Source organism: Papaver somniferum, chromosome 4, assembly GCF_003573695.1.
Source record: "Papaver somniferum cultivar HN1 chromosome 4, ASM357369v1, whole genome shotgun sequence".
Lineage (NCBI taxonomy): Eukaryota > Viridiplantae > Streptophyta > Magnoliopsida > Ranunculales > Papaveraceae > Papaver > Papaver somniferum.
In genome coordinates this window covers 30,577,062-30,597,499 of record NC_039361.1, presented here as the reverse complement: position 1 = coordinate 30,597,499, position 20,438 = coordinate 30,577,062, and the positions used below count along the sequence as shown (strand labels likewise).

Genomic DNA, 20,438 nt, shown 5'->3' with positions numbered 1-20,438 from the left:
GGGCGTTGATATAATCTCCGCTACACATCGGGCATTGATATAATCTCCGCCATTCATCGGGCGTTGATATAATGTACGCATGAAACGGGGGGTTGATATAATGTACGCCTGAAACGGGGCGTTGATATAATGTACGCCCGATGGGGCGTTGATATAATGTACGCATGAAACGGGGCGTTGATATACTTAACGCCTCACTTTCACAAATTTTCAAAACTTACATGGGGCGGGCTTTATACCTCCGCCCCATTTTTTTTTTTTTTTGTTTCTGAAGCGTATACTATACCAACGCCCCACTCGCGCGTTATCTTTACCAACGCCTGATCCCAAGCGTAATGTTTATCAACGCGAGATCAAATATACTCTTTTTCCACTACGCCACATGACGGACTAAACCCAAATTTGGTCTTTTTTTTTAGTCTTTGGTCTTTGGTTATACTCACACCACTGTGGACGCCGTTAGTGTATCATTTCCCAAATAAAACCTGCTGCAGAATTCCAAATTTTAAAGATGCGAAAATGCTGAAATCAGGATGGCAGAGAGATGACTGTCTGTCCCTGCACTTTGATGGAAATGGTCAAATAGAGTTAAGTTAACCCACATTAAATGCATTTCAAAGGGGGAAATTGGTCAAAGGCAAAAACAAAATGAGTTCCAGAAAATGTTTCAGTGTTTTTTTCCTTGGGGAGCAAGTACTGCTAGGACATTTTGTTCATTCTGCCTTTGAAGACAAGATTTGTTTGCTGCAAATAAATTTTAAGGCTTGGCAATGGTATACATCTTCAAGGAGAAGTAGCAAGAAAATGGTCACATAGTGGTTTTTGCTTAGAGGTTTTTGTACATTTTTGGGATCAAAAGATATCCACTCTGCTTTGAAAATAGCACTTATTTTTTCTTACTATTTAAATTATAAACACCTATGAATGCAGCACAAATGTCCCTTCTCTTCCTTAAGAGCTTCTCCAATGAAATGTGTGAGGGAAAAACTCTTAATCCAAATAGGATCCACTTCCACTTTCCCTAAAAACTATCTCCGACCCTAACCTCTTTTACCAACATGTAGATGACATGGCATGTTTTTATATCCTCTAGCTCAACCTCTGGTTTCAGAGGTCCACCAAGAAGATGTCTATCCATCCTAGTCAGCATTTTTTTAATTAAAAAATCTAATTTTCATAAAAAACAAATATTTTTATTAAAAGAACACAATTATCAAATCTAAATTAAGACTATACCAAATCTGATTTCGGAATTTTTTCATCTTCTCCCTCTTTCTTCCCTTCTCTCTTTCTCGGTTGAGACAATCTCTGCAACTCCAAAAGCCAATTTCTTAAAGGGGTGATACCTCGGACTGTTGACCAGGCTTTGGAAATTGTCATATATATGCACATCAACAGGTAACGAAATCCAGTCGTGAGGGGGAAAATAATCCAGTATTCGTAAGCCAATCGTTGGTTCTTTTATCATTTTTTTTGAATGATATAGCCTTAATCGTAAGTCAAGGCAGTCTCTTTAAATGTCTCCACGAACAGAATCAAACGAATATCAAAGAGCAAGATGATTGTCACGCAACATCATGTTTTAGTTCACATTTTGGTTCTGTAGTATCGAGCAATAGAAGAGAATAGTTCCTTGTGATGCCGGTGATGAATAGCCCATGCGATTGCAATCTAAAAAACAGGTGGTGTTGGAGTGGTCACTGTTATAGATCGGAGAAGAAGTATGGCGTCGTATATGTATCAACTAGCGCAAGAAAAATCGAAATTTTAATATATTTGTTGATTTTATCAAACCAAATAAAATCTGAAATAAGAAGATAACTAGGCAAGGAAGAAGTTGAAAATAGATGGGTCGGATAAAGATTTTTTTTTCGGCTTATTGACTGCGGATGAAAGATGTTTTCCCACAATGCCACGGATGAAACCGACTATCAGAAGCTCTGAAAAGCACTTACTCACAGTTAGATTTTTTTGTATAGGCCCAATCCCGAATTAGTTAGATTATTCTGTATAGTTAGATTTTTTTGCCATTTTACCCAAATAAAATAAAATGGACACAAACCACTACTTTTAAACAACAAACAGATTAAGACTTCACTAGATGGTATCTTAATCTTGATTTTGCCTACTTAAAAGCATCTACATACTTATAGATTTCTACCTACCTAACCGAATTTTCTTTCTTTCTTTGTTCAAAAGACCCATAGCTGTCAAATTTCACAGTAAAAAGTACGGCTGACGGCTCCGTTTAGTCTCTTCTTTGTTCTTCAACTTTTCTATCTAACGTCTCTTCACCGCCGTTTACTCCCTCGTCTTCTTCTTCTTATCTCTCATCCTCCTTGTCTTCATCTCTCTCTTATTTACACTACAACACACTCTCTCTCTTTCCTTACAGTTCACGCCAAAAGCCTGCTCCTCTTCCTCTCTCTCTCTCCTTCTCTCTAAAAACTGTGCATCAACAGCGGCAGCAGCAGCAGCAGAGAGAAGAGACACACTGATAGAGTGATGGAAATCAACAAACACTTCTTCCTCTTCTTCATCTCTTAACTTCTGCATTTCCCCTTCTTCCTCCACTTCAACTTAAACTCTTTTCTTTCTCTTTCACACTTCATCTTCTTTGTCTTGAGTATTTCTTGCTTTCTCTACTACATTCACAGATAATAAGTACTTTTACTAGTAGAAATGAATAAACACATTCATAGAAGACTAACATAAGTGTATAGTCTATTTTAGTATTAGTACTTGAAATTGTTTATAGAAGACTAACATAAGTGTGATTTGTTTATTATTTGATAGGAATTTGTCGAGTTTCAATCTTGGCGTGGAAATTTCACCTGCTATTGGGGATTTGAAGAACTTGCAGACTATGTAAGTTTCTTTTCTTTTCTCTTCTTTCATTTAATTTGATTTTGGTTGTGTTTCTGTGTTGTGATTATAGCTGATTTTGTGTTGTTATTTTGGGCAGAGATTTGAAAGGGAATCGGTTGAGTGGTCAAATTCCAGATGAGATAGGGAATTGTTTAGGGTTGCAGTATTTGTAAGAACTCTTCTGTCTTGTACTCTTCATTATGTGTGTGACTTTTGATCTTTAGTTTGATTTTCTTAATGTGTAATGTGACGTTGTTTGACATTTTTGCAGGGATTTATCTGCAGATGCTCTATATGGGGATATTCCATATTCCATTTCCAAGCTCAAGCAGCTTGAATTATTGTGAGGCATTTGGTGATGTCACTTTTCAGTCTTATGCATGGGTCTTTGATCAATAGTATCTGTTTTGAGTTTTACTAAGTTTACATGGGTTTGTAATGCAGATCATTGAAGAACAACCAGTTAACTGGTCCTATTCCTTCGACGCTGTCACAACTCCCTATCCTGAAAACTTTGTAAGTTTCAGTAATGGTAGCCTGAGTACTTTGAGAGCAGTGTGGTTGATTTTTAGTGAGTTTACATGGGTTTGTAATGCAGATCATTGAAGATCAACCAGTTAACTGGTCCTATTCCTTCGACGCTGTCACAACTCCCTATCTTGAAAACTTTGTGAGTTTCAGTATTGGCAACCTGAGTGCTTTGAGAGGAATGTGACTGGTGGTTTTAAAAGCTATTAAGTATTGTGGAATACTCCATTAGTAGGATCCGTTTAGCTGTACCCTTATTGAACTGCTAATTGTATTTACAAATTTCTTAAGTTTGTTTGTCAAGTTGCTGATTGGTTCTATATCAGGGATCTGGCTCAGAACCAGTTAACTGGTGACATTCCTAGGTTAATCTATTGGAATGAAGTGCTGCAGTATTTGTGAGTACACTCTCCTGCTTAGTATAATCTTGTTCGACTTATCAAATTTTCAGTTGTTTATATCTTTGTTCTTTTCTCATCATGAGAGTCTGATTTGTTGCAGAGGCCTGAGAGGGAATTCTCTAACTGGTACACTATCTCCTGATATGTGTCAATTGACTGGTCTCTGGTACTTGTAAGTATATCAACTGCTTAATCTAGGCAGTGAATCTTATTCTTCTTTTGGCTATGTATGTGAATTTGATATATGACTTCGATGCTACCCATTACAGTGATGTGAGAGGCAACAATATAACTGGTACAATCCCTGAAAACATTGGAAACTGTACTAGTTTTGAAATCTTGTAAGTTCCTTTACCTCTACTACTTTTTCAATCTTATATTCATCTATATTTCCGTTAATAGTTCATTGTTCAAAATGGCTTTCAGGGATATTTCCTACAATCAAATCACAGGGGAAATTCCTTACAATATTGGCTTTTTACAATGGCCACCCTGTATGCATACTTTCTCTGCTTGTTTCATCGACTTAGGTTTAGTATATGATACATTTATCCCACGGATGTTGTATTCTGACAATTCCTGTTCGCTGTTCATTCACTATTATAGGTCACTTCAAGGTAACCGGCTGACTGGAAAGAAACCTGAGGTGCTCGGTCTGATGCAAGCCCTTGCTGTGCTGTATGTATCAGTACCTCTGTTTATGGAAACATAACTGAACTTGCTAATAGGTGCTTGTATTGCTGACAACATTCTAAAATATCATGTCTTTGAATACCTGTAGTGATTTAAGTGAGAATCAACTTGTCGGGCCAATTCCTCCTATCCTTGGCAACCTGTCTTACACTGGAAAATTGTGAGTTGTAGCACATTCATTGCCGTGTGTCGTAGTATGTATTTTTTATATGGCATTTGATCCGATAAATGGTGATTTTCTTTTTGTGTAGGTACCTACATGGTAATAAACTCACTGGACCAGTTCATCCAGAATTAGGAAATATGTCAAAACTTAGTTACTTGTAAGTGTTATCTTTCAGTATGGCAAGGAGCTCAAGTTTGTGTTGATGTAGGTGTCACTAACCATTTTGGTGCATTAACAGGCAGCTGAATGACAATCACCTTGTTGGTGGAATTCCAGCAGAGCTTGGAAAGCTAGAAGAAGTATTCAACAATATATCAGGCAAGATACCCAAAGAGTTGGGGCAGTTGCAGAATATCAATTCCTTGTAAGACCCTAATTTTTTTGTCTTGCGGAAACTAATATTGCTGTACACTTAGTGTTCTGGATTGCGGTGTTCTGTCTCAATTTTCAGTGTTGCATGTCTTGTGCAGGATTCTGACTAACAGGTTTTATGGGGAAATTCCATCACAGTTAACTAACTGTTTCAGTCTAAATAACCTGTAAGTTTTTTTGCTATCAGTTTAGTGCATTTGTGGGTCATTTGAAGTTCTCTTCTAACTCAGTTCTTTGTGTGGATACAGGGATCTCTCCAACAGTAACCTATCAGGATTTGTTCCTCCTAACAAAAACTTTTCAAGATTTCCAGCCGAAAGATATGGTACTTTATTCCATTAATAGGAGATCAGCTGTAACTCTTCTTTTTTTTTTTTTTTTTTTTTGAAGTTGCTTAATGCTGACGGTTTGCTTGCTTTGTCTGTTAGCTTTTCTGGCAATCCCTTGCTATGTGGCAATTGGTCGCGATCATGTTTTGGAGCGTATGCTGAAGGATCTAAAGGTATACCTTGAAAGTTTTGATAGTGTTTCGAATGTTTATTTTCTTTATCCGTATACCCTTTTGTTGAAGTTAGTTTTATCTTTTCATCTTCAGGGCTTGTATCCAGAGCTGCAGTGTTGTTGATAGTATTTGGCTGTATCTCACTACTATTGATGGTTATAGTTGCAATTTATCGATCCAACCAACAAAGTCTGTTTATAAAGGGGTGTGATAAAACACTTGAAGGCATGTCTCCACTTCCTTTTGTATTCCCCTGTTTACATTTTTAATCTATGTACTTGTCATTAATATTTTACTCTTTCAGGTCCACCAAAAATGGTAATTCTTCACATGGATATGGCAATACACTCCTATGAAGATATTTTGAGCATGACTGAGAATTTCAGCGAGAAGTACATTGTTGGTTATGGTGCATCGAGCATAGTTTATAAATGCGTGCTTAAGAACTCCAAGCCCATTGCCATCAAACGTCTCTATACTCAACATCCACACAACACAAGGGAGTTTGACACAGAACTTGAAACAATTGGCAGCATTAAGCACCGGAATCTTGTCAGCCTACATGGATATTCACTCTCACCCAACGGAAACTTGCTCTTCTATGATTGCATGCAGAATGGTTCCCTCTGGGACCTTCTTCATGGTAAGTTTGCTTTCTTTTTTTTCTGAAGCAACATAGTTCTGTTGGCTTGTCAGCTTCTATTTTGATTATTTTCTTAAGCAGTAATTAGCTTACTTTATTACTTATTTTGCAACAGGAGCGGGCAAAAAAGTGAAACTAGATTGGGATGCAAGATTGAGAATAGCGGTTGGAGCTGCCCAGGGCCTGGCTTACCTTCACCACTGACTGTAATCCACGTATCATTCACCGCGATATCAAGTCCGCTAACATTCTCATTGATGACAACTTCGAAGCCCGTCTCTCAGATTTTGGTATTGCGAGATGCATCTCATCTTCAAAAACCCATGCATCAGCTTATGTGATGGGAACAATAGGTTACATTGATCCCGAGTATGCCCGCACTTCTCGACTCAATGAGAAATCTGTTGTCTACAGTTTTGGTGTTGTTCTCTTGGAACTACTCACTGGCAAGAAGGCTGTTGATAATGAATTCAATTTGCATCAACTGGTTAGTTCCTCGGGCATTACCTTTATAAGTTCCTCGATACCCTGCTGTTGATTGGTCAGGATCAATACTTAAGCTGCTATTATTTTGTCAGATATTATCCAAAGCCGATGACAATACCAGGGATCTGGCCCAGAACCAGTTAACCGGAGACATTCCTAGGTTAATTTATTGGAATGAGGTGCTGCAGTATTTATGAGTACATCCCCGCCTTAGAATAATCTTGTTCGATATATTAAATTGTCAGTTGGTTATATCTTCATTGTTTACTGATCATGAGAGTCTGATCTGTTGCAGAGGCCTGAGAGGGAATTCTCTAACTGGTACACTATCTCCTGATATGTGTCAATTGACCGGTCTCTGGTACTTGTAAGTATATCAACTGCTTAGTCTAGTTAGTGAATGTTATCCTTTTGACCCGATGTAAGTGAATCTGATATATGTCTTTTCCTTTACCCATTACAGTGATGTGAGATGCAACAATATAACTGGTACTATCCATGAAAACATTGGAAATTGTACAAGTTTTGAAATCTTGTAAGTTCCTTTACCGCTACTACTTTTTCAATCTTTTCTTCATCTATATTCCTGTTAATGACACATTGTTCAATATGCTTTCAGGGATATTCCTACAATCAAATCACTGGGGAAATTCCTTACAATATTGGCTTTTTACAAGTGGTGACCCTGTATGCACTCTTTCCTTGCTTGTTTCGTTGACTTAGCTCTTTTATTTGATACATTTTTTGAAATTGAGGTCCCACAAATGTTCTATTCCTGGCTAATTGGCTGTTCATTCACTAGGTCGCTTCAAGGTAACCGGCTGACTGGAAAGATTCCTTAGGTGCTTGGTCTGATGCAAGCCCTTGCTGTGCTGTAAGTATCGATACCCCTGCTTTTGAAAGCATAACTGAACTTGCTTATGTGTGCTTGTTTTGCTGACAACATTCTAAATTAATGTGTCTTTGAATACTTACAGTGATTTAAGTGAGAATGAACTTGTTGGTCCAATTCCTCCGATTCTTGGCAACCTGTCTTACACTGGAAAATTGTGAGTTGTACTACATTCGTTGTTGTGTGTCATTGTATGTATCTTTTTATGGCATTTGGAATGATAAATGATGATTTTCTTTTTGTGTAGGTACCTACATGGTAATAAACACACTGGACCAATTCCTCCAGAGTTGGGAAATATGTCAAAACTCAGTTACTTGTAAGTGTTATCTTTCAGTATGCAAGGAATTCACGTTTAGCGTTGATGTAGATGTCACTAACCAGTTAGGTGCATTAACAGGCAGCTGAATGACAATCACCTTGTTGGTGGAATTCCAGCAGAGCTTGGAAAGCTAGAAGAACTATTTGAACTGTGAGTATACTTTGTATTTCGTTGGAGGCTTAGATTTGATGTGCTTATATAAGACAGTCCTAAAATATTTGAGTTCTTAACACAGGAATCTTGGCAACAACTTTCTTGAAGGCCCTATCCCAGAAAATATCAGCTCTTGCACAGCACTGAATCAGCTGTGAGTTTTATTGTTTTGGTAAATGTATTTTACCATTTTTGCTATATAGGTTTCTCATTCATGTTATCTTCTGTTTTCAGTAATGTTTACGGCAACAAATTAAATGGCTCAATCCCTTCTGGATTCAAGAATTTAGGAAGTCTAACTTACCTGTAAGTATTTTAAAGCTATCTTAGCGTTCTTCTCTGTATCGTATTATCGCCCTTCGGCTCCCTGTTCGTTTTTTCACAGCTGTCTTGCGCAATCTGCAGAAATCTCTCTACAAATCATTTTAAAGGACAGATACCTTTTGAGCTTGGGAGAATTATAAATCTTGACACACTGTAAGACTAAGACTAAAGAGCCTGGGTTACTTTCGTTTTTCTCAGGAAAATTTCTCTAAGCTAACTTATTAGTTTCTGATTGCAGTGATCTTTCAAGCAATAATTTTGCCGGACGGGTGCCCTCTTCCGTTGGTGATCTGGAGCATCTGCTTACCTTGTAAGTAAAACTGCCTGCTCTGAAGTTATCTTGTGCATTTGTCAAGGGAAATACGTGGAAAATAACTTTTGCATTTTTGCATCTAGGAATTTGAGTAAGAACCATCTCAATGGTCCCATGCCAGCTGAGTTTGGGAATCTCAGAAGTATCCAAATTCTGTAAGTTACATTCGAAGAAATGTGTTTCTCATGTGACTTTCTTTTTGTTAATCCATTCCAGCCTTGTCAAAACTGATCCTATAGTTACATCTAAATATCTTATAGGGATATGTCATTCAACAACCTATCAGGCATGATACCCGAAGAGTTGGGTCAGCTGCAGAATATCAACTCCTTGTAAGACCCTATTTTTTTTTGTCTTGCGGAAACTAGTATTGCTATACAATTAGTGTTCTGGATTGTGGTGTTCGTCTCAATTCTCAGTGTTGCATGTGTTGTGCAGGATTCTTACTAACAACAGTTTTTATGGGGAAATTCCATCACAATTAACCAACTGTTTCAGTCTAGATAACCTGTAAGTAATTTTGCTATCAGTTTAGTGCATTGTGGATCATCTGAAGTTCTCTTCTAACTCAGTTCTTGTGTGGATACAGGGATCTCTCCAACAATAACCTTTCAGGACTCGTTCCTCCTAACAAAAACTTTTCAAGATTTCCAGCCGAAAGGTATGGTACTTTATTTCATTAATAGGAGATTTTGTTTGATTTAAGTTGCTTAATGCTGACCGTTTGTTTTCTTTGTCTTTAGCTTTTCTGGCAATCCCTTGCTATGTGGCAATTGGTCGCGATCGTGTTTTGGAGCGTATGTTGAAGGATCTAAAGGTATACCGTGATAGTTTTGACAATGTATTGAATGTTTATTTTCTTTATTCGTCTACCCTTTTGTTGAAGTTAGTTTTATCTTTTCATTTACAGGGCTTGTATCCAGAGCTGCGGTTTTGTTGATAATATTTGGCTGTATCTCACTACTATTGATGGTTATAGTTGCAATTTATCGATCCAACCAACAAAGTCTGTTTTTAAAGGGGTGTGATAAAACACTTCAAGGCATGTCTCCACTTCCTTTTGTATTCTGCTGTTTACATTTATCATCTATGTACTTGCCATTAATATTCTACTCTTTCAGGTCCACCAAAAATGGTAATTCTTCACATGGATATGGCAATACACTCCTATAAAGATATCCTAAGCATGACTGAGAATTTCAGCGAGAAGTACATCGTTGGTTATGGTGCATCGAGCACATTTTATAAATGTGTGCTGAAGAACTCCAAGCCGATTGCCATCAAACATCTCTATACTCAACATCCACACAACACGAGGGAGTTTGAGACAGAACTTGAAACAATTGGCAGCATCAAGCACCGGAATCTTGTGAGCCTACATGGATATTCACTTTCACCCAATGGGAATTTGCTCTTCTACGATTACATGCAAAATGGTTCCCTCTGGGACCTTCTTCATGGTTGGTTTGCTTTCCTTTACTCTTTCGCAGCTTAGTTCTTTTGCTCGTCAGTTTGTAATTTGATTATTTTCTTAAGCAGTAATTAGCTAACTTTATTACTTATTTTGCAACAGGAGCGGGCAAAAAAGTGAAACTTGATTGGGATGCAAGATTGAGAATAGCAGTTGGAGCTGCTCAAGGACTGGCTTACCTTCACCACGACTGCAATCCGCGTGTCATTCACCGCGATATCGAGTCTTCTAACATTCTCATTGATGACAACTTTGAAGCCCATCTCTCAGATTTTGGTATTGCGAGATGATCTCATCTTCAAAAACCCATGCATCAACTTATGTGATGGGAACGATAGGTTACATTGATCCTGAGTATGCCCGGACTTCTCGACTCACTGAGAAATCTGATGTCTACAGTTTCGGTGTTGTTCTCTTGGGACTACTCACTGGCAAGAAGGCTGTTGATAATGAATTCAATTTACATCAACTGGTTAGTAATCTTTGGGCATTTCTTCCTTTTACCTTTTTAAGTTCCTTGATATCCTTCTGTTGATTGATCAGGATCAATACTTAAGCTACTGTTCTTTTGTCAGATATTATCCAAAGCCGATGACAATACAGTGATGGAGGCAGTTGATCCTGAAGTTTCTGTTACTTGCATGGATTTGAACCTTGTCAGAAAGACATTTCAACTTGCATTGCTCTGCACAAAGAGGCTTCCCTCAGAAAGACCCAGCATGCATGAGGTAGCACGACTCTTGGTCTCTTTACTTCCAGCTCCTCCACCAAAGTCATCTTTGGCCGCTCCAAAGCCAATCAGTTACACTCAGTTAGTTGCTACAGCAGAAACCAAACAATCGCAGCCACAACAAGAAGGTAAACGTGACAACAATTCATCTGATGCTCAATGGTTCCTAGGATTTGGTGAAGTAATTTCTAAGAACAGTCTCTAATCCCAACTTACGTACATTATTATACAAACATAACAAAATTAAGAATATTACAAGACATTGCTGTAGCTCCTTTAGTATGGTGGGGACTGGGGACCTTGGATTGTTTGACTGGTTATATGTACAGTCTTTTATTTTACTCTAGCAGTAGGCGCTTGACATGTAACTCATGTTGATTACTAATTAGTAGTTTTATCTTTTACAAACTACTTTGTTGGTCCATCCCTATGGTCCACTATAAATGTATGTTGGCTCTTTATAAATGTTTTGAAGTTGGTTTTCTTATAGAGAGATAGTAAAGTGATTTTGAGTGTTGTGCCTGAGGATGTTCTTTGCTGCTATCTCGCTTTGAGAAGCCATACAGACATCGAAACTCTCCTTCCAGTGCACTCCTGCAGTATACAATCATGGATTTATGGGCAACTCTAAGTGGCATTGTCAAAACGCACTGCTGCCATAGTAGCCTGCAGAGTAGTTCACACACTTTGACGATATTGCAACTATGACAGTTCAAGTTTTCTTTTGCTGCGACATATTTTTAATGCGCACCCCTATTTCATGTTCCTTTGTGCTATGGCCTTTGCTTTTGTGCTTGTTTTAATTTGGAACCAAACAGCGTGGGAAGAACCGTTTTGATGCAATACGAAAAGAAAAAACAATAAAATACAACTTTGAGCCCCGTCCGTAGTTTAATTACCACAAACAGATTCTCATGTTTTTCACCATCATCAAGCTAGCACTAAGCAGCGCCTTGGGGATCCTAGACTCGATTTGGCTTGCGAAAATGCTTATTGAAACATGTCCCCGCGTGCAAGTGTCCTGAAACTGTAAGAAACGCATCTTACATGTCCCCCCGTGTAACTCCTTCAACACACAGCTGAACATAATGACAGTATTAAGAGTGAAGTTCTGAAAAATGCTCTTGGTAACAACAAGTTAACATCACCAAACATCCGGAAAGAAATAGTGAGTGTAGCTGCAGTGGAAACTATGGATGTAACTTGCGACGATATTGGTGATTCCCTTTTTTGCTGTTATGGTTGATGAGTCCCGCGATGTATCTAATAAAGAGCAAATGGCAGTTTGTATACGTTATTGAAAGGTTCATTGGCATCATTCATGTCCTTAAAACGAGGGCAATTTCGTTGAGGATGCATTATTTTCTAAATATAGCAAAAGCAAACAAATACAGTTTATAGATAACAGACTAATAGATATAGCAAAAACAAACAACCACTGTTTATAGATAGAAGGCTAATAGATATAGCAAAAACAAACAACTACTGTTTATAGATAAAAGACTAATAGATATACCACCCTTCAGAATCATATTTTCAAGTTTCACTGCTTAGTAGCAAGCCTGTACATTCCTAGGAGAAAGACAGCAGTCGAAACATAAGCAGAGTAGTAAGCCACCCTTGACTTGGTGACTGAAGAGGCTATTCTACTGTAGATTCCAGTAGTGGCCAAGTTAATTTCTCGACAAAGTTCTGCATACTCATATCTTGCAAGGTATCTACCCCTGAGATTGACAAGATCCTTGAAGAGAGTGATGACAGATTCATACTCATTGCTGTCCAGTTGAAGGATTTTCTTTTTGACGAGCAGTTCAACGTCCATGGGAGTTCTCAGCAAGTTGTGCATGAGGATAGCATAAGAAGTAATCGGCTGAATTTCCTTATGGGCCTCCAAATCCATGAGGCTGGCAAACACCACTTTTGCCACCTTAAGAGATATCTTAAGGGGTGGAATCCTAAGCAACTGAGGTTTGAAAGACTTAAACTTGAAAATGGTTACATCCAAAAAATGAGCTTCACTGCATCCAATAAACAATCCACGGTTCATGAGGGTGGTAACGCTGTTTATAGGAATTGTGGAATTCTCAGCAACAGTTGCAGGTGCATCAGGCCTGTGAACAGTGTATTTCCAGACCAATTCCAGAACATTTTCCCCATCCACAGAGGTAGGTAACGGGAAAGGTATTGGGGTGGTTAAAGGTAGGATGGGATGGAGAAGCCGGCAAATCTCCTCCCTAAGTAGGAGATTGCCATCTCTAGGGATCATTTGTACAAAGATGCAATTGATGTAGGCCAGTGGGATTTGATTTGTAGGGATGAGTAAATCACATGCTGCAATTTTGTAGTCCGAGTGTGTTTGCACAATTGAGACATTGGAGTCACCGGATCCTCCTAAAGCCCTAGAGGCAAGCAACAATTCACACACGCTGATGACATCCTCAGTAAGAATTGTATAGGTATAAGCAGCAGTCAATACCTGGCCAATCATTCTCTTATACGCTGCGAATTTCTGAGTTGATGGAAATGCTTCAATGTTGGATCGGCTTCTGACTAATTCTGTAGACCTCCAATTGGTAGTAGTTGACCTTGAAAAAAAATTAGTTACGAGACTTGTTTTCACTTGTTTATGCTGAGCCCTGGTGCTTTGGTCATGGGCTGGGCCAAGGAGTAAGTATGTAGGAGAAACCAAAGCCTTGGATTCTTTTGGGCCAGCTGCTTTAGCCCTTGCATCAGCATTTGCTTCAGCTCCTTCCACTTCGATAACCACCTCATCAACTATTAAGAAATTCGATTTATAAAGTGAATAATCAGTGCAGGAGGGGAAGACGACTTGGTACAATCTGGATTCCTGATGAATCTCCTGTAAAACAAAGATTAGTAATCAACCATTCGTATTGATATCCCTTTTCATAAAATTATACTCTGTTTTCATAGGGACGGGCCTAGCAAGGGCTAACCCGGGCTATAGCCCGTCCCTTGATTTGGTAGGAATTTTTTCACTACATAGGATCAGTAGACTTTTATTGTTAGCCCAGTAGATAGATAGCTGATAGCCCATCAACACGATAAGCTAGCCCAGTAGCAAGAAACAAATGGTGGTTGTGTTCTTCTATTTTCGGGTTATCAAAGCATATATTATTGATTTATCAAAGCATAAACATAGGTAGTCACTTGAACTTATAGTTATAAGCAAGCTTTTAAGCTCTTGATTTGATTTGCTTGGTCCATTTAACCCTTAGCCCTTTGTTTTTAAAAGACTTAATAAGATTTCGTAACCAGTACAGTTATTAAACAGATCAACATCTAGATCAAAACCAGTAGCAAGAAATCTCAGTCAGGGTTCAGGGTTGAAATTCCTCGGTTAAAAACTAGTTAAGAACCAGTGACAAGAAATCAAAAGCAAACGAAAACCAACATTTCTAAGATCCAAAGTATCAAATGAAACAAGCTAGTCTACAGTGAGGCTAATGGAGCAAGGATAGCTTAAGAACATGAATAATGAAACTGACCAAGTCTCCTGTAATCAAATTATCTATCAACTTACAAGAGGGAAGATCTAAAAACTTAACTGAGAGTAATTCTAGCTAGTTCTATTTGTCAAGGTCCATAGCTTGAGCAGCTTTAGCTTTATTCAGTGCAGTCATTTTAGACTTGAAAAAAAAAAATCCTGATTAACTTCATGTTAAAACAAAGAACCCTTTTCATACAATCATTCATACAGTTATTAATCTAATTTATTGATTTATTTTTTTAGTAAAAAGAAAAATCCTGATGAACTTCATGTAAAAAACAAAGAAGAAAACATTGCAAAGATCAGATCTACGATCAAGGATTAACAATCTATCTGTTGTTAAAAAAAAAGCATCACTTTTGCTTACCGCCATTGATCGGAAACCAGCTTAAACTTTGTTCTTTAACTCTCTAAAGAAGAGGAACTGAAGATGAAATCTGCTCTTTTAACTCTGTAAAGAAGAGGAACTGAAGATAAAAAAAAAGGTCCAAGAAGAGGAACTGAAGAAGAGGAGAAGAGAAGAGAAGGGGAACTTTATATATAGCTACCAGTACTTTAGGGTTTCTCCTTTAACTTTTATTTTATTAATTTTTATTCTCATCTGATCATATTGTTATTTGAGAGGTACATATCTAAGTCCCAAAATGTATATAGTCTTAGGCACCCCATTTTAGCCTTCATTTGGAAAATAAAAAATGATTGACAAGACTACTACTGAGATATATACTTATGACATTAGAGATATGATGCCTAACGTTTGTTAGCAATTGCACTGTCTATACTATTATACCGACATTTTTTCCTTAAATGTTATCATACTCTCATCGTTCTTCATAACTTTGTCATATTACAGTGTTGCCTATACTTTTACTACGAAAACAAACAATAGCACATAAAAATCATCCGGTGCAGATATCCAACCAAACACGATGGATGATCATGGATCACCTTCTTCTAATGGACAACTTGCTTCTCCCTGAAATTGAAGGAAACTAGAAATATATGGCACTGGCATTTTGGCAAGAATGCCACTGGCGTGGTACATCGTTGCTCCTTCTCTTCTTGCATTTTCTTGCGTGGGATTCTCTGAATTCAGTAAACATGGGTTGTCATCTGTGAGTCAAGTAACACTTTTCAGTAATATTCAACATTTGAAATTACAATTACCATATTAATTTGTGCTTTCATCCAGAATAAGGGCATGCAAGAAAGCTGATTTTAAATATAGACTACTACAGAGACAGTACTACCAAAACCCATTTTAACAAGACACCATCATGCCTCACCGTCCGTGGGAAAGACCTCATCCTATCAGTCTGACCATCCAAGGACATAGCTACTGATTCAAGCATTTTAGGGTTTAGGGTTTTGTAAATTTCCATTGCCATTCCAGGCTTTTCGACGAAAAGTAAATCTGAATTTTTACTTTAAAAATTAAAAATAAATTTTGAATTTCCTTGTTAATTTTTGGACACACACACCTCTAGATTGAATTTTGTATCAGTAGCACAAGCACCTCTAATGATTTTCCAGATATTAGATGGATGAATATGTTAAAAATAAAAATTAATTTGTGATCATTATTCTAGAATAATCTTGAAGTTCCCTAGACTAGGTAAAGCCCAATACATTCTAGAGTTTTTGGGCCTCTAGAGTCTTCTTTTTAGTCACATGTAATCTAGAGAATTCTTTCTCTAGAATTCTCTTAAGGCATAGTAGATCATAGTCTCTAGAATTTTCATTTCTAGAGTTTTCTTCACTAGGCCTATAAATAGGCACTCCATGGTTTCATTTTGATCATCAAAAACTCAAGTGAGTAACCAAGTAGTAGAGTGAGAGCTAGAGTTAGAGTAAGAGCCAAAGTGCCTCTTTGTAAACAACTAGTGGAAGCCAAAGTTGCTACACAAACCTCTTGTAACATTTTCATTTTCATATTAATCAAAGCCTCACTTTCCAATTAACCAACCTCTCTTTCAAAATCATTTCCATAAACCCATCACATTTCCGCATTGCGCCAACAAATTTGGTATCAGAGCAAACCTAACCCAGTAATCCTAAAACTCTACTCATGGCAATTAACCAAAATATTCAAGGTTTCAACTATGCCCAAAGTCTAATTCCAATTTTTGATGGTGAGAGTTACGATTATTGGAGTCTACAAATGAAGACACTATTCATTTCACAAGACCTATGGGATTTTATAGAAGAAGGTTATAAAGTACCAGAGTCGGCAGAAACTCTGTCGACATGGACGGACGCAGAGAAAAAGGAGTATAAGGAAAATAAGAAGAAAGATGCTAAAGCATTACTGTTTCTACAACAGGGCGTAAGCAAAGCTATTTTTCCTCGAATTTCGGTGGCAAAAACTTCACAGGAGGCCTGGAATATTCTCAAAGTAGCATTCCAAGGATCAGAAAAGGTAATCTCCATTAAACTACAAAATTTATGGCGAGATTTTGATAATTTACTTATGAAAGAAAATGAAACTATCCAGAACTTCTTCTCAAGAGTTACTGGCATAGTAAATCAAATCAGTAGTTATGGAGATACCATTGAAAATAAAAGAGTGGTAGAAAAGATATTAAGAAGCTTACCATTCAAATTTGATCATATCGTCGCTGCCATTGAAGAATCAAAAAATTTATCGACTCTCTCGGTACATGAATTAATGGGTTCACTCGAGGCGCACGAGAAAAGAATAAATAGGTTCGCGGAGCAACCATTGGAGCGGGCATTTCAATCAAAAATAAATTTCAGTGAGAAGAAAAATACAGAAGCCAAAAAAGAAAGCTCCAGAGGGGGATCGTCATCCAACTCGCAGTACGAGAAAGGGTCGACGTCAAATCAAGGACCCAGAAATTTCTACCGCGGACGTGGAAAAGGAAAAGGAGGTTATAGAAACAACAATCAAAGGTACGGAAAAAATAACTCCTCAAATCTCCGATGCAATGTTTGCAAAAAGTTTGGACATGCAACTGAAGATTGCAAGTATAAGTGCACCAAGTGTGATAAATTAAATCACATGGAGAAAGATTGTTGGCTTAATGAAGCAAACTATTCCGAGAAAAACAATTCTCAGAATCAAGTATTCTATTCCTGCCTCACCTCGCAACAAGAATCGCAAGGTATATGGTACGTCGACAGCGGATGCAGCAGCCATATGACAGGAAACAAAGAATATTTCGTAAAATTGGAGGAACAAGAGATTCCTCCAGTCAAACTTGGAGATGGAAAGTTCCAGAATGTTGAAGGAAGAGGAGTCATATCCGTACGTACAAGGTCAGGTAAAACTCGATACATATCTGATGTTCTTTATGTTCCTGGCCTAGCTCAAAATTTATTAAGTGTTGGACAACTTATAAGAAAAGGGTACTCACTACATTTCGAAGACGGAGAATGCACAATTTACGATAAAATTAATAATCAATTGGTGGCAAAAGTAAAAATGTCAGGAAATTTTGTCTTTCCCCTATCTATGCCATCAATTGAAAATTGTGCAATGAGTACCAACCATATTGACGAAGGAAAGCTATGGCATTTGAGATACGGGCATCTCAACTACAGATCCTTAAAGGTTCTAAAATCAAAAGGCATGGTAATTGGTCTTCCCAATATCGACGGTGGAGATAAAGTATGTGAAGGTTGTATTCTAGGGAAGTTTCATAGACTTCCATTTACGAAGACATCGTGGAGAGCAAGAAGGCCCCTCGAATTGGTGCACGCTGATATATGCGGTCCGACAAGAACAACTTCACTCAACAACAGAAGATATTTTCTCTTATTCGTGGACGATTATACCAGGATGATGTGGGTGTACATTCTTGAGCAAAAGTCCGAGGCATTCACTAAATTCCTAGAATTCAAGGCGCTGGCAGAGAAGCAAAGTGGCCATCAATTGAAAGTTTTCCGTACAGACCGTGGTGGAGAATTTACTTCAAAAGAGTTTATCAACTACTGCAAAGGAAATGGAATTAAAAAGGAGCTCACCGTCCGATACACTCCACAACAAAACGGCGTTGCGGAAAGGAAAAATCGTACGATCGTGGAAATGGCTCGCAGTATGCTAAAAGCAAGGAAGCTACCCAACACCTACTGGGCGGAAGCAGTCAACACAGCAGTGTACATCCTTAATCGCTCGCCAACAAAAGCGGTTCACAATAAAACTCCATACGAGGGATGGCATAAGAAAAAGCCTGAGGTAACTTCTTTCAGAATTTTTGGTTGTGTAGCATACTCACATATTCCATCCCAACATAGAGCAAAGTTCGATGAAAAAGGAGAAAAGCTTATATTCATCGGATATAGCGAGGAGTCTAAAGCCTATAGACTTCTAAATCCAGATACAAAGGAACTGGTAATATCAAGAGATGTTATCTTTGATGAATTCAAAGCTTGGGATTGGAATGATGAACCAGATAACCACGAGTCTCCACTACTCATCGAAGAAGAGCCATATCTGTCACACCAAGAAGAAAACACTCCACCAGCAAGCCCGAGATCTCCTAGTCCAACACAACAAAGTCCAAGCTCATCTGACTCAAGTGCCCCACCTAGAAAGGTGCGTTCCCTAAGAGATATTTATAATGTATCTAATTGTGCTTTTATAGCACTAGAACCTCAAAAATATGAGGATGCGGCGAAAGAAGAAAAATGGAGAAACGCCATGGACGAAGAAATGCGAGTAATTGAGAAAAATAAGACATGGGAGCTCGTCAATCAGCCAGTTGATAAAGAAATAATTGGTCTGAAATGGGTCTACAAGACAAAATATAATGAAGATGGGTCAATTCAAAAGCACAAAGCAAGGCTAGTTGCAAAAGGATATTCCCAGCAACCAGGAATTGACTACAACGAGACATTCGCCCCAGTCGCTCGCATGGAAACAATTCGGATGGTGTTAGCTTTGGCAGCTCAACTCAAAATGAAAGTCTACCAATTAGACGTAAAGTCGGCGTTCCTAAACGGAGAACTAGAAGAAGAGGTGTATGTTGAACAACCTCAAGGATATATCCGAAAAGGAAAAGAAAAAATGGTATATCGTCTCCGCAAAGCACTATACGGTCTTAAGCAAGCACCGCGTGCATGGAACAGCAAAATCGACAAGTATTTCCGAGATAATGGATTTGAGAAAAGTCCAAGTGAGCCATCACTCTACATCAGAAAACAAGGTACGGACTTCCTAATTGTCTGTCTCTATGTTGATGATTTAATTTATGCCAGTACAAAACAAGAGATGACAGAAAAATTTAAGAAGGAGATGATGAAAGAATATGAGATGACAGACTTAGGATTTATGCGATATTTTCTTGGGATTCAAGTAAAACAATCTCCAGAAGAAATATTCATTTCTCAAGAAAAATATGCGGAAGACTTACTGAAAAGGTTCAACATGATGGATTGCAAACCAATTGCAACTCCAATGGGTACCAATGAGAAATTGGTAAAAAATGATGGAGCGACAAAAGTTGATCCAACCTTATTCAGAAGTCTAGTCGGCTCACTGATCTACTTAACAAATACAAGGCCAGACATCGTCAATGCAACCAGTATTGTTTCTCGGTTTATGAGCGAGCCAAGCAAGTTACACTATGCAGCCGCAAAGAGAATTCTTCGGTATATCAAGGGAACGAAGGATTTTGGCATCAAGTATACAAAAGAAAAAGATAATGATTTAATTGGCTTCACAGATAGCGATTGGGCAGGTTCTATTGAAGACCGAAAGAGCACATCAGGCTATGTTTTCTGTATGGGAACAAAAGTTATCTCTTGGAGTTCTAAAAAGCAAAGCACGGTGGCATTATCGTCAGCCGAAGCAGAGTACATAGCATCAACAAGTGCAGCATGTGAAGCAGTGTGGCTAAGAAGAATAATGACCGACCTACAACAAAGGCAAATGCAGCCAACGACTATCTACTGTGACAATATGTCTACAATTGCAATGACAAAAAATCCAGTCTTCCACGGAAGGACGAAGCACATAGAGCTACGACACCACTTCATCAGAGAGCTTGTAGAAGACAAGGAAATCGAGCTCCAATTCTGTCCAACACAAGAACAAAATGC

General features: G+C 38.2%; 1 pseudogene; it reads left to right on the top strand.

Moving 5' to 3' along the window:
* Nucleotides 1-1,353: 1,353 nt before the first annotated feature.
* Nucleotides 1,354-11,351, top strand: LOC113275052 (annotated as a pseudogene).
* Nucleotides 11,352-20,438: the final 9,087 nt, after the last annotated feature.